This window comes from Ailuropoda melanoleuca, chromosome 14 (genome assembly GCF_002007445.2).
Source record: "Ailuropoda melanoleuca isolate Jingjing chromosome 14, ASM200744v2, whole genome shotgun sequence".
Classification (NCBI taxonomy): Eukaryota; Metazoa; Chordata; class Mammalia; order Carnivora; family Ursidae; genus Ailuropoda; species Ailuropoda melanoleuca.
In genome coordinates this window covers 88,996,347-89,010,116 of record NC_048231.1, presented here as the reverse complement: position 1 = coordinate 89,010,116, position 13,770 = coordinate 88,996,347, and the positions used below count along the sequence as shown (strand labels likewise).

Sequence of the window (13,770 nt, the reverse complement as noted above, 5' to 3'; positions counted from 1 at the left end):
CAATTAACAAGATGGCAGTAAGTACGCACACATCAAGAACTACTTTAAATGTAAAAGAACTAGCGAGGGCTGGGTGCCTCTGTTGGTGCTCAGGTCATGATCCCAAGGTCCTAGGACCGAATTCCGTATTGGGCTCCTTGCTCAGCAGGGAGCCTGCTTCTCCCTCTGCTTGCTCTGCCTGCCCTGCCTGCAGCTTTCCCTGCTTGTGCCCTCACTCTCTCTCTGACAAATAAGTAAAATATTTTTTAAAAAATGTAAAAGAGGGGCGCCTGGGTGGCACAGCGGTTAAGCGTCTGCCTTCGGCTCAGGGCGTGGTCCCAGCGTTATGGGATCGAGCCCCACATCAGGCTCCTGTGCTGTAAGCCTGCTTCTTCCTCTCCCACTCCCCCTGCTTCTGTTCCCTCTCTCGCTGGCTGTCTCTATCTCTGTCAAGTAAATAAATAAAATCTTTAAAAATAATAATAATTAAAAAAATTAAAAAAAAATAAAAAATGTAAAAGAACTAAATTCTTTAATCAAAAGGCACAAAGTGGCTGAATGGGTAAAAGACAAAACCCATCCATATGCCACCTACAACAGATTCACTTCAGATATAAGGACACACAGACTAAAAGTGAAGGGATAGAAAAAGCCAGTCCGTGCAAATGGAAACCAAAAGACGGCTGGGTGGCTATAATTACATCAGACAATATAGACCTTAAAACAAGGGTTGTAATAAGAGACAAAGAAGATCATTACATAATGATAAAAGAGTCACCCACCAAGAGCATATAGCATCTGTAAATGTTTATGCACCCAAAAATAGTAGCAACAAAATATATAAAGCAAATATTAATAGACATAATGAGAGAAATAACCAGCAATACAGTAATACTACAGTACTTTAATACCCCATTTTCATCAATGGGTAGATCATCCAGACAGAAAATGAGTAAGGAAACACTGGCTCTAAAAAATGTATTAGAACAGATGGAAGTATATACAGAACATTCCATCCAAAAACAAAGGAATACACATTCTTCTCAAGCGCACAAAGAACATTATCCAGGACAGATTACATATTAGGCCACAAAACAAGTCAATAAATTTAAGAAGATTTAAGTCATCTCAAGCATCTTTTCTGACCATCATGGACAAAAAGAAAAATCTATTACAAGAAGAAAACTGGAAAATTCCTAAATATGTGCACATTATACAACATGCTGCTAAACCACCAATATGTCAAAAAACAGTGAAAGAGAAATAAAACGTGCTTGGGACAAATGAAAATACAACTTACCAAAACTTATGGGACGCAGCAAAAGCAGTTCTAGGAGGGAAGTGCAGAACAATAAATGCCTACTTCAAGAAACAAGATAAATCCCAAAAAAAACAACCTAACTTTATACACCAAAGAACCAGAAAAAGAGGAACAGAGATCAAATCTAGTAAAAGAAAAAAAATAACAAAGATCAAAGCTAAAGAAATAAAAACTAAAAAATCAATAGAAGGGGCACCTGGGTGGCTTAGTGAGTAAAGCATCTGCCTTCAGCTCAGGTCATGATCCCAGGGTTCTGGGTTCGAGCCCCATGGTCAAGCTCCCTGCTCAGCGGAAAGCTTGCTTCTCCTTCTCCCTCCCTCTCTCTGTGTGCTTGTGTGCTCTCACACTGTCTCTCAGATAAATAAATAAATAAATCTTTAAAAAAATAAAGCAACAGAAAAAGGTCAATGAAACTAAGCTGGTTTTTGAAAAGATACACAAAATTTACAAATCTTTAGACACACGAAGAAAAAAGTGGTACCACAGAAACAACCACAGAAACACAAAGGATAACAACAGAATACTATGAAAATTATACTCCAACAAATTGCACAACCCAGAAGAAATGGAAAAATTCCTAGAAACCTACAACCTACAAGACTGAATCCTGAAGAAACAGAAAATCTAAACAGACCAATTTACTAGTAAGGAGACTGCAGCAGTAATCAAAAACCCCCTAATAAACAAAAGTTCAGGACCAGAGCACTTCCCTGGTGAATTCTACCAAATAAAATTTAAAACTTTTCCAAAAAACAGAAGAGGAAGAATACTTACAAATTCATTTTATGAGGCCAGCATTACCCTGATAGCAAACTAAACGACTATACTACAAGAAAAGAAAATTAAGGCCAAAATACTTGATGAACATAGATGCAAAAATCCTCAATAAAACATAAGCAAACAAAATTCAAAAACACATTAAAAGGACCATACACTATGGTCGAGTGGGATTTATTTCAGGGATGCAAAGATGGTACAACACCCAAAGTCAATCAATGTAATACGGCACACTAACAAAATGAATGATGAAAATCATATAATCGTCTCAATAGATGAAAGCACTGGACAAAATTCAACATCCATTTATGACAAAAAAACTCTCAACAAAGTGGGTATAGAGAGAATGTACCTCAACATAATAGAAACCATATATGGTCCCACAACTAACGTGATACTTAATGGTAAAAAGCTGAAAGCTTTTCCTCTAACATCAGAAACAAGACATGGATGCCCACTCTCTCCACTTTTACTCAATACGGTATTAGAAATCCTAGCCAGAAAAATCAAGCAAGAAAAATAAAAGGCACCCAAATCAGAAAGGAAGACGTAAAACTGTAACTATTTGCAGATGACATGGCATTATATACAGATAATCCTAAAGACACCATCAAAAAAACTGTTAACACTAAAAAACTCACTGAAGTTGTAGGATACAAAATCAATAGAGAAAAATGTGTTGCATTTTTTTTTAAAGATTCTTATTTATTCATTTGAGAAAGAGAGCAAGAGCAGAGGGAGAGGCAAAGGGGGTAGGGAGAAGCAGACTCCCCGCTGAGCAGGGAGCCTGATGTGGGGCTTGCACCTAGGAAGTTGGGATCATGACCTGAGCCGAAGGCAGATGCTTAACCATCTGAGCCACCCAGGCCCCAATCTGTTGCATTTCTATACACTAATAACAAAGTAGCAGAAGGAAAAATTAAGAAAACAATTGTATTTACAACTGCATCACAAGGAATAAGATACCTAGGAATAAATGTAACCAAGGAGGTGCCAGACCTGTACACTAACAACTATAAAACATGGAATGGAAAAATTAGTATTGTTGAAATGTCCATACTATCCAAAGCAATCTATAGATTTAATGAAATCCCGATCAAAATTTCAATGGTATTTTTCACAGCAACAGAACAAACAACCCTAAATTTTGTATGTAACCACAAAAGACCCTGAATATCCAAAGCAATCTTGAGAAATAAAAACAAAGCTAGTGGAATCATATTCCCTGATTTCCAACAATGTTACAAAGCTACAGTAATCAAAACAGTATGGTATTGGTATAAAAACAGACACATAGATCAATGGAACAGAGAAATAAAACCACACATTTACAGTCAATTAATTTACAAAAAAAAAAAGAGCCAAGAATACACAATGGGGGAAAAACAATCTTCAATAAATGGTGTTGGGAAAATTGGACAGCCATCTGCAAAAGAATGAAGTTGGACCACTATCTTAAGGAAACACACAAACTCCAGCAAAGATGGAGTAGGATTCTAAGCTCACCTTGTCCCACAGACACACCCCCCACATTCGTGTAACTAAGCCAGAAAATGACCCAAGGACTGGCAGAACGGCTCTCCAGAGTTAACTGCAGAAAGGGGGCTACATCAAAAGTGGTAGGAAGGGCAGAGACAGTCAGAAACCAAACCAACCTCTGTGATTAATCACAAATGGGAGGGACACCAGGAGCACAAAGCGAGAACAGACCCTACACTGGGACCCCAGACAGGACCTCCCCTGGGAAGACAAATCCCCATAACACCTGGCTTTGAGAACCAGAGGGCCTTAACACCAGGAACTTTAAAAATCGGGGCGCTGGCTCTGGGAGAGCCGGAAGGCAAGGGTGATAGGAAACAGTCCCTGTCCTTAAAGAGACAGCATAACAAACAACCCCTCAGAGATGGAGCACAGAAGCAGCAGTTTGAAAAGTGCCTGGGGTACATGGGAAGATTATTTACTAATCTCAAAACATGCACTGGAGGGGCAGAGATCTTTAGGAGACTTCTCCAAGAACAAAAGAGCTGGTGGGCACCACCTCTCTCCCCTCATCCCAGCCTAGATACAGATAGCTGTGGGAACCAACATAAACTCTCGCCCCCTACCATGTAACCCCACATCCCACCCCCGCATTCTCCCGTGGGCTGCCCCCTCCAACTGCCCCACTCAGCAGAATCCATGCAAAGCAACACCACAAGCTTCTCCTTGTGCAAGCAGCTCCAACAGCCACTCCGAAATGACTCTTGCCCTGGGGAGAGGGTAAGATAAGCACACACACACCAGTTCCACTGCAGCCGCAGCAGGCGGTGGGGTGCAGACATCTGATCTGACTGCTGGCCCTGCCTACCAACAAAAACCTCACAGCGGGCAGCACAAAGAGCCTGGTAGTTCAGGGTCACAGCAACCCCAACAGACAGAGGACAGACATCTGGTCTGACTGTAAGCCCTGCCCACCAGTGAAAGCCTCTCTGGGGACAACACAGGGAGAGCACCCTGAAGTTCAGTGCGACCAGTTCTGGCAGGCATCTGGTCTGACCCAACTCAAGCCCCAGGCAGGCCTGAACTGGCCCCTGAACAGCACTGGGACCAGACTCTGCCTACAACAGGCAAAGAGGGCCACTGCAGACACGCGGCCAAAGGCAGGCATGGCTCAACCACAGCAGCAGGGCACGTGCAACGCAAGTCTCAATCCTCTGGCCCCATTTGTGGGGACAGAAACTGTGTGGGCTTTTTTGTTGCCTTGCCAGTCGAATCTGTCACCCAGTTAGCTCTCATCATCGTCTCTGCCAAGGACAAAATGACTCCACAAAACCTCAAAATATGGGCCCTATTCCTGCCCTGAGCACACACTGCACATCTGTTTTATTTGAAAAAATCACCGGGATACCTAGGTGGCTCGTCGGTTAAGCATCTGCCTTTGGCTAGGGTCATAGTCCCAGGGTCCTGGGGTGGAGCCCCGCGTCGGGCTCCCAGCTCAGCTGAGAGCCTCTTCTCCCTCTCCCTCTGCTGCTCCCCCTGCTTCTGCTCTCTCTCTCTCAAATAAATAAAATCTTTGAAAAAAATCACCAAAAAGCATTCCAAACATAAAGATAAAAAACATTTCTGGTTCCCATAATATGAAAGTCATACAGCCTTGCACATACTAAAACCATAAGATAAAGTCTGTAACTTTCTAGAAGGCCCTTTGTCGTAATAATTTGTAATTTTTATATAAAACCACATAACCCTGCACCAACTGCTCCCTCCCCCAGAGCACTCTCTTCTTTGTGAAGATTGTGTATCCAGAGCGGCTGTCCTAACTTGGGCTCAATTAAAACTTTTTTCCTTTAAAAATTTTTTAAAAGTTTGTTCATTTTGGATTAACACTTCTTGGCATAGTCTGCAGGACATCAGAGCAACTCACCTGACAATATCTAGGGGGCCCTCTGGAGCTCGGTGCTCCATGCCAGCACAGGCCCTTTGTGCCCCTGTGACCCCTCAGAACCTCACAGGTGTATCGGGTGAGTTCAGATATCCAGACCTCCTCAATTTGAGTGGATGATCCTGACCTCTATTCCAGCTGTTGAGGGTTACCGGTAATGTTCTCTAGGTGAGAAAAACCTAGAGGGGTTGGTGTTGATGGGTGATTTCTTTTAATTTGGTGTTATATAAATTAATGTGGTTTTTTGGTTTTTTGTTTTAAGGATTTTATTTATTTGAGAGACAGAGCATGAGCGGGGAGGAGGGGCAGAGGGAGAGGGAGACGCAGACACCCCACCAAGCAGGGAGCCCAACATGGGGCTCCATCTTCAGGACCCCGAGATCATGACCTGTGCTGAAGGCAGAAGCTTCACTGAGCCCCACAGGCGCCCCACAAATTAATGTTTTATTTATTTATTTATTTTAAAGATTTTATTTATTTATTTGACAGAGATAGCCAGCCAGCGAGAGAGGGAACACAAGCAGGGGGAGTGGAAGAAGCAGGCTCATAGCGGAGGAGCCTGATGTGGGGCTCGAATCCATAATGCTGGGATCATGCCCTGAGCCAAAGGCAGACGCTTAATGACTGCGCCACCCAGGCACCCCCACAAATTAATGTTTTAATAAAAGGCTTGAGTAAATTCTCTGGCTAGAAATTGAGAGACTAAATCACTCACCTCCAAAGAGACATGCGTGGGGATGGACTCTGCCTCTCTCCTTGAAAGAGGGGAATCTGAGAAGTACCTCAGCTGTTTCTGCAATCTGCATAAAGATGGGAGCATTTAGTTTGGACACATCTCAGCCTGCAAGGGCGAATTCTGTCTGATGGGCATACTTACAGTTGTGAGCCTGTACCTAAAAAGGAAAAAGCTATTTTATTCTAACACTGCTTGGCCTGTGTATGTTTTGAGCTCAGTAAAAAGATGGCCACTAAATGGATCTTTGTTATCACGCCGTCTTGCAACTAGAGTTATACTGTCAGAGATCAAATAAATGAGATGAAATTCCCTACATTCAGGCTTTGGTGCTCCTCCATAATAAAGATGCCTCATGGGAAGGGACCCAATTGATGGGCCAGAGACAGAAGTATGGACAAGACACCTGACCTCCTTCCCAACAGTTAGAATGAGAGGAAAAAGAGGAGGAAGACAGGCAGACACTGGATGTCCTAAATCCACCGCCCCAAGCACAAGCACTAGAACCAATGTCCAACCCACTGCCTGTTCCTCTGCCTCCTCAAAAGGGCCGAAAAGCAACCACAGAAAATGCCTGTTTCACAGGAGGCAGAGATAGGAAACAGATGGAAAATGTTAGCCCAACTTTGACTCTGCCTCTGGCCTTGCCAGGGGGACCCCTGCCGCCTCTGCCTCCCTCTCCTGTTCCTGTACCTCCGCCTGGGCTGCTCCATCCAACCCTCGGTGCCTCCGGCATCATCAGCTCCCGCCCCTCCTACCCTCACTATCAAGAAGCAAAAGGCACCCCAGGCTGTCAGGCTACCTCCTTATGAGGCTCAAACTGGAGCACCTTGCAAGTCACTGTGAAGGGGCCCCTGGACTTAAATGGCCCACTTAGATTTCCCCACAGGAGCTCCAGATAAAACTGACAGTGGGGAACAAACTGACATTTTTTAAAAAGATTTTATTTTTAAGTAATCTCTACACCCAATGTGTGGTTTGAACTCACAACCCCAAGATCAAGAGCATTCCACTCTGAGCCAGCCAGATTCCCAGACGGACTTTTTTGTAGACACAGGTGCAATATATTCAACATTAACGCTATTTCGAGGTTGTTCGTTTAATTAAAATAGACATGTCTTTTAGAGTTGTCAACATCAAATATGATACAGATAATCAGCTTTTATTCTACCTTAATTTTGTAGCTAAATCTGTGTTCTGTTGCAATTTGTCAACAACAATGACTTAAAATGATGGTTGACTTTGTCACATGAAGTTTACATGGGTAATTCGTAAGAACAAGTAAGTTAAATATATAAAAAGGTTTACAGCTTTCACTATCTTTGGTAGCCTAAAACTTTGAAGTTTTGCTAGGTTAAATGATAAAATGGTTCACACTCACTGGATATCTAAGTCTTTTCCAAATAAAATAAAACATTAAATACTAAACACAGGTTTACCTACTTTTGTCTTATTAGAGGAAAACTAAAGATAAATTTGGGCTTATTAGTAAACATGTTTTATGCTTTATTAAAAGATTGTACTATGAAGAAACACGTTTTTAGAAATTATCAAATACATTCATAAATGTACCAATCTAAAGAATACAGGTGTAACAGTTCACAACTGCTTACTACATAGTTTCTATTACAAATTAAGGTTTCTAAGCATTAAAAAGACTGATAAATGTAACTGAGACTACTAGAAATAATAAGGAAAATAGCTCTGTATGCAAGGAAAATCTCTCTGTATGATTGAAATTTTGTTTTTCCCTCTCTTAAAAAGGTAAAGTCTTCTTGGATTGTTGGCCTCTTGATAAATTATATACCAAGTTTTCTTCCTTTACCTGCCCAGAAAAAACAAGGTTTCTTTGTTTTAATCAGGTCCCTGATTACTTAAGAAAACTAAATCTTCTCAACATTAGAGGAGCTAAGTTTTGTTAACAACTACATAACCCTATGTATTTGCCTTTGGAATCTTTTGTTGTCCCCTTGGCTGAATAAATAATTAAATATTAAGTTTTATAATAATCTATGATCCTATTTAGATATGTGCTTTAGAACCTTCTGAGGTTTTTAACAACTTTCCCCAAAATTCAAATTCTAAATAAAGTCTTTTTAACTAATTTGGCTTATTTGGTATGTTGATACATGGGAAGTGTGGGCAAACCAACAGTGATAAATCTTAGGCTATACTGTGTAAATGCTGTTAACTGCTCCAGAAAGTATATAAAATTCCTAAGATTTTAATATGTTCTTGTATAATGTCATCACTTAAAATTCTAATTATTAAAATGTTGTACACCACACAAGTAATCAAATTTTCTTGTCAGCTGCATTATAATGAACTCTCATCAGATTTTTAACCATGTCCATTTCTGAGTTTTGTCACTTATAGTTACTGTTCTGATGCTCTTGCCAATGTGTTTCAGCTTCGAAAACATTCATAAAAAGGACTCGTTGCAAATACAAATTTGTGGTATCTTTAAGATCCTAAAACTAAGAATTTCTAGAACTAATGGAAAAGGTGCAAACAAAACAGGAATTAATAACATGGGACCAAGTGAATTGAAAAACATTATTTTACAATTATTATGACTTTTATTTAAAACACTGACAGTTCTCTAGTGTTTGCTCTTCCAGACTTAAGGAAACTTTTTCTCTTAAGACATCTATTACTTACAGATATTTGATAAAATATTCTTTTGTAAGCAAACTGAAACATTTATGTTTTCTCCCTACCTGAACCCTCCAGAATATTTAGCCTCAGTGAGTATTCTTTCATTGCAGTTGTAATTGTTTACATAAGTTCAGTAAGAATCTGCTCTCCTTGTAACACGATACCACTGGAAATATTGGTTATACTACCAAGGCTTTGATTAGAATGTCATATTTGAGAGAGACATGTATAGACTCAAATATGACCAAACAGCTTTAAGGAATTAAGGTCGGCTTTATGGAGCCAATAAAGCCCCTTGGAAAGTTTAGCCTGATACCTTGCTTACAGAGTTCCCAGGAGCCTTACCAGATGAGCAAAGAATGTCAATTTCTGGTAAGTGCAGAAAACTCAGATTTTGTAGATCTCAAGAAGATGAGTTTACCCAAATCTACAGGTATTGCAGGCAAATGTGACAGCAAGTAATTGGATTCTGGCCTTGAGAGGGTATTACAAGTTCAAAAAGTACCACCAAAGCAGATTAAAAAAAAAAACAGCTTATATAGTCAATCCCTATTCTTGCTGTGCTTGTGTAAATAATTAGGCCATGTTTACTAGGACTGGACTTGTTTTTTTAAACAGGTCAGACTTTATTTGGCTATCTTTGATGGAAATGAGAGAGATTTTAGAGAGAAAAATTCTGTTTCAATAACACACATTTTGGAAATAAAATTGCAGTTCTGAATCTCTCCAAATGCTTACTGTTGGCCTAATCTAGACAACTTGAGGTAAGCTCCAGAGAAACTGCGACAATAGCTCATGTATGGATAATCTCAGTGCCTGTTACTTTGTGGGGATGATAAAAGACCCATGGACATATGATTATTTGAACAGCTGGACAATGGGATGGACTCCCCAACAACTATGTAATTTAGCTATCACCAAAAAATCCAGACAAGCAGTGGGTCTACTGAGTACCAAAATAATCACCTTGGTTGGTTCCTTGACAGGACTAGCTGGAGAAATAATATACAACAATGCCATCATACAAAATGTCACAGCCACTGTGTCCATGATGGTGGCCAAAACAGGACAGGATTTTAAAACTCATACAAAAATCATTAGATTCTCTGACTTCAAGGGTCTTGGATCACCGGTTAGCCTTGGGTTATGCACTGGCTGAACAAGAGGGAATAGGTGCTATTGCAAATACATCTTGTTGCTTCAGTAATGTTTCTGGAGAGGTGGATCAAAGCCTGACATCATCCTCCAACTGGCTACATGGCTACAAAATTTTAACAACCCCACTGCCCAAACCACCTGGGAGTCCACTAGAGGGTACCTATCAAATGGTACTTGGTTCTTGCCTTTCCTTGGACCCTTATGGGCCCTGGGTTTTTAACCTCCTGGAAAAGTTTGTGTCTTCCAGGCTTTAATAATTCCAAGTCAAGCTCATGGTGGTGCAAGGATTCCAACATACAACACTACAGAAGGATCCCAGTCCTTATAAATCATTAGAACAGTCAGTGAGACCCCTCCAGAGCAGGGCAGGGACAGTAGCCCCCACTCAGCAGGAAGCAGTTTCTGAAGATGAGATCTTCAGCCCCTTCTCCACAGGCATACGGAGGTTCACAACACAGAGTAAGGAATGAGACTAGGAGGGACTGGACTCAGGTCCTCTCAACCCTAACTGCTAAATCCAGGGCTCCTTGGCTGCCTCCACAACAGGAGGGAGGGGGGAGAAAAGCTAAAACTCTATGCCTCTTGAGTAGCAGATCTTGCAGAGCAATGCAGAGGGGAGATGCTTACTGAAAGGAAGATGCTGACTATAAAGACTGGCAAAGACCAGGCCAAACCATTCTACACCAAGATGGACCCCAGCGCTGACCTTTCACCAACGTTCTCCCTCATTATAACACTAAAAATCACATCAAGGGGTGGAGATGTAACATGCTAATAACATATATGACTTACAAAGAAACATGATCTTTAAGTGCACACATGCCAAGAAATTACCACCTCTACATGCTTCAATGCCACTCTTTTCCCACCTAAGTTTCTTTAAAACTCTCCTGGCCTCTCCTCAGGAAGCCAGCCTAAAGGCTCTTCCCTTTGTTCTGTCTCCCTTGTGCTGGAGAATAAGCCCTGATGAAGCATTGCCTGGAACTCCTGTTCAGCTTATCAATTTCTATTATTTAGAGAGCCCAGAGGCCAGGTTTAGTATCAGCACTATTGACAATTTCTTCATAAGGCCACTACTTTAAAGACCAGGAGAAGCAGCTGACTTTCTTAACACAGAGAAATTAGGAAGAGTTAGGAAAAAATGAGGAGACAGAGGAATATCTCCCAAATGAAATATCAGGACAAAAATCACAGCAAAAGGTGCTAACTGAAACAGGGATAAGCAATATGCCTGACAGAGAATTCAAATGGTCATAAAGATACTGGACTTGAAAAAGCAGTGGGGAATCTCAGTTAGACCTTCAACAAAGAGACAGAAAATATTTTTTAAAAAAATCAGAGATGAAGAACTCAATAACTGAAATTAAAAATACACTACAGGGAATAAACAGATTAGAGAAAATGGAAGAACAGATCAGTGAGCTGGAAGAAAGAGTAATGGAAAGCAACCAAACAGAACAGGATAAAGAAAAAATAATAAAAAATGAGAATAGGTTAAGGGAACTCAGTGACACCATCATGTGTAATAATATTCACATCACAGGGATCCCAGAAAGAGAAGAGAGATAAAAGGGGGCAAAAAATTTATTTGAAGAAATAATAGCTGAAAACTTCCCTAATGTGGAGAAGGAAACAGAAATCCATATGCAGGAGGCACAGAGAGTGTACAACAAAATCAATCTGAGGAGGGTCACACCAAGGCACGTAATAATTAATATGGCAACACGTAGTGATAAAGAGAGAATTTTAAAAAACAACAAGAGAAAAGAAAAGAGTTACATACAAGGGAAACCCCATAAGGCTATCAGCTGATTTTTCAGCAGAAACTTTGCAGGCCAGAAATGAGTGCTCATTTGTGCCAAAAGAAAAAAACCTGAAACCAAGAACACTCTATCCAGCAAGACTATCATTCAGAATAGAAGAAGGGATAAAGAATTTCTCAGACAAACAAAGCTTAAAGGAATTAATCATCACTAAACAAGCCTTACAAGTAATGTTAGAGGACTGCCTGGGTGGCTTAGTGGTTGGGCAGCCGACTCTTGATTTTGGCTTGGGTCATGATCTCAGGGTCGTGGGGTCAAACCCTGCATTGGGCTCCACACTCAGTGTGGAGTCTGCTTGTCCCTCTCTCTCCCTTTTTGCCCCTCCCCTCACTAGTGTGCACATGCTCTCTAAAATAAGTAAATAAAATCTTTAAAAAATATGTTAGAGGGAATTCTTTGAGTGGAAAGGAAAGCCCACAATCAGGAGTAAGAAAATTAGTAAAGGAAAAAATTTACAGGTACATACAAACACAATAAAAGTAGATTAATCCCTTATGAAATCAGTACAGAGATTAAAGCACAAAAATGGTAAAATCAATGATATCTATAAAAATTAGTCAAGGGATCCACAAAATAAAAGGATGTAAAGTATGGTGACGCCATATACACAAAATGTGTGTTTGTGTTTGGGGGGGAATGGAAATTTAGCTTTTAAAATGGGTTCAAACTTAAGCGACCATCAACCTAATATAGATTGTTATATGCATAGTATATTACATATAAGCCGAAATTTGAACAGATAAATTACTAGCAGTAAAATTGAGTCAATAATCCAAAAACTCCCAATAAATAAAAGTCCAGACCAGATGGCTTCACAGGTGAATTCTACCAAACACGTAAGAGTAGAGTTAATACTTATTCTTCTCAAACTATTCCAAAACATGGAAGAGGAAGGGAAGCTTCCAAATTCAGTCCAAGAGGTCAGCATTGCCCTGATACTAAAATCAGATAGAGACACTTAAAAAAAGGAAAACTACATCCCAGTATCTCTGACCAACATAGATGCAAAGTTCCTCAATAAGATGTTAGCAAACTGATTCCAACAATATATTAAAACAAAACAAAACAAAACACCACAATCAAATGGGATTTATTCCTGGGATACAAGGATAGTTCAAATCAATCAATGTGATACATTGCATCAACAAGAGAAAGGATAAAAACCATATGATCATTTCAATAGATGCAGAAAAAGCATCTGAAAAAGTACAACATCCATTCATGATAAAAACCCTCAACAAAGTAGGTTTATTTTTTTTTTGTTGTTTAAAGATTTTATTTATTTATTTGAGAGAGTGAGACAGAGATAGCAACAGAGATAATGAAAGAGAGCATGAGAGAGAGCACAAGCCAGGGGGAGGGGCGGAGGGAGAGGAAGAAACAGGCTCCCGCTGAGCAGGGAGCCAGATATGGGGTTTGATCCCAGGACCCTGGGATCATGACCTGAGCCGAAGGCAGACACTTAACTGATTGAGCCACCCAGAAGCCCCAGCAAAGTAGGTTTAGAGGGAACAAACCTCAATATAATAAGGGCCATATATGAAAAATCCACTGGTAACATCATGCTAAATGGTGAAAAACTGAGAGCTCTTCCCCTAAGACTGGGAACAAGACAAGGATATGCTCTCACCACTTTTATTCAACATAGTATTGGAAGTCCTAGCCACGGCAATCAGACTAGAGAAAGGAATAAAAGGAATCCAAATTGGTAAGGAAGAAGAAAAACTTTCACTATTTTCAGAAGACATGATACTGTATATAGATTGCCCTAAAGACTCCACCAAAAAACTACTCAAACTGATAAATAATTCAGTAAGGTCACAAGATACAAAATTGATATACAGAAATCAGATCCATTTCTATACACTAATAATGAAGTAACAGAAAGAGAAATTAAGAG

General features: G+C 40.2%; 1 long non-coding RNA gene across 8 annotated transcripts in view; it reads right to left on the bottom strand.

The window, feature by feature from the left end:
* The window catches only part of LOC109489786, a 38,823-nt gene that overhangs the window by 20,491 nt on the left and 4,562 nt on the right, over positions 1 to 13,770 (bottom strand). For all 8 annotated transcript variants that reach the window (XR_004620054.1, XR_004620053.1, XR_004620058.1 and 5 more), the window contains exon 2: positions 6,214 to 6,298. This is a non-coding gene — a long non-coding RNA (uncharacterized LOC109489786). The remainder of the gene's footprint in view (positions 1 to 6,213; positions 6,299 to 13,770) is intronic.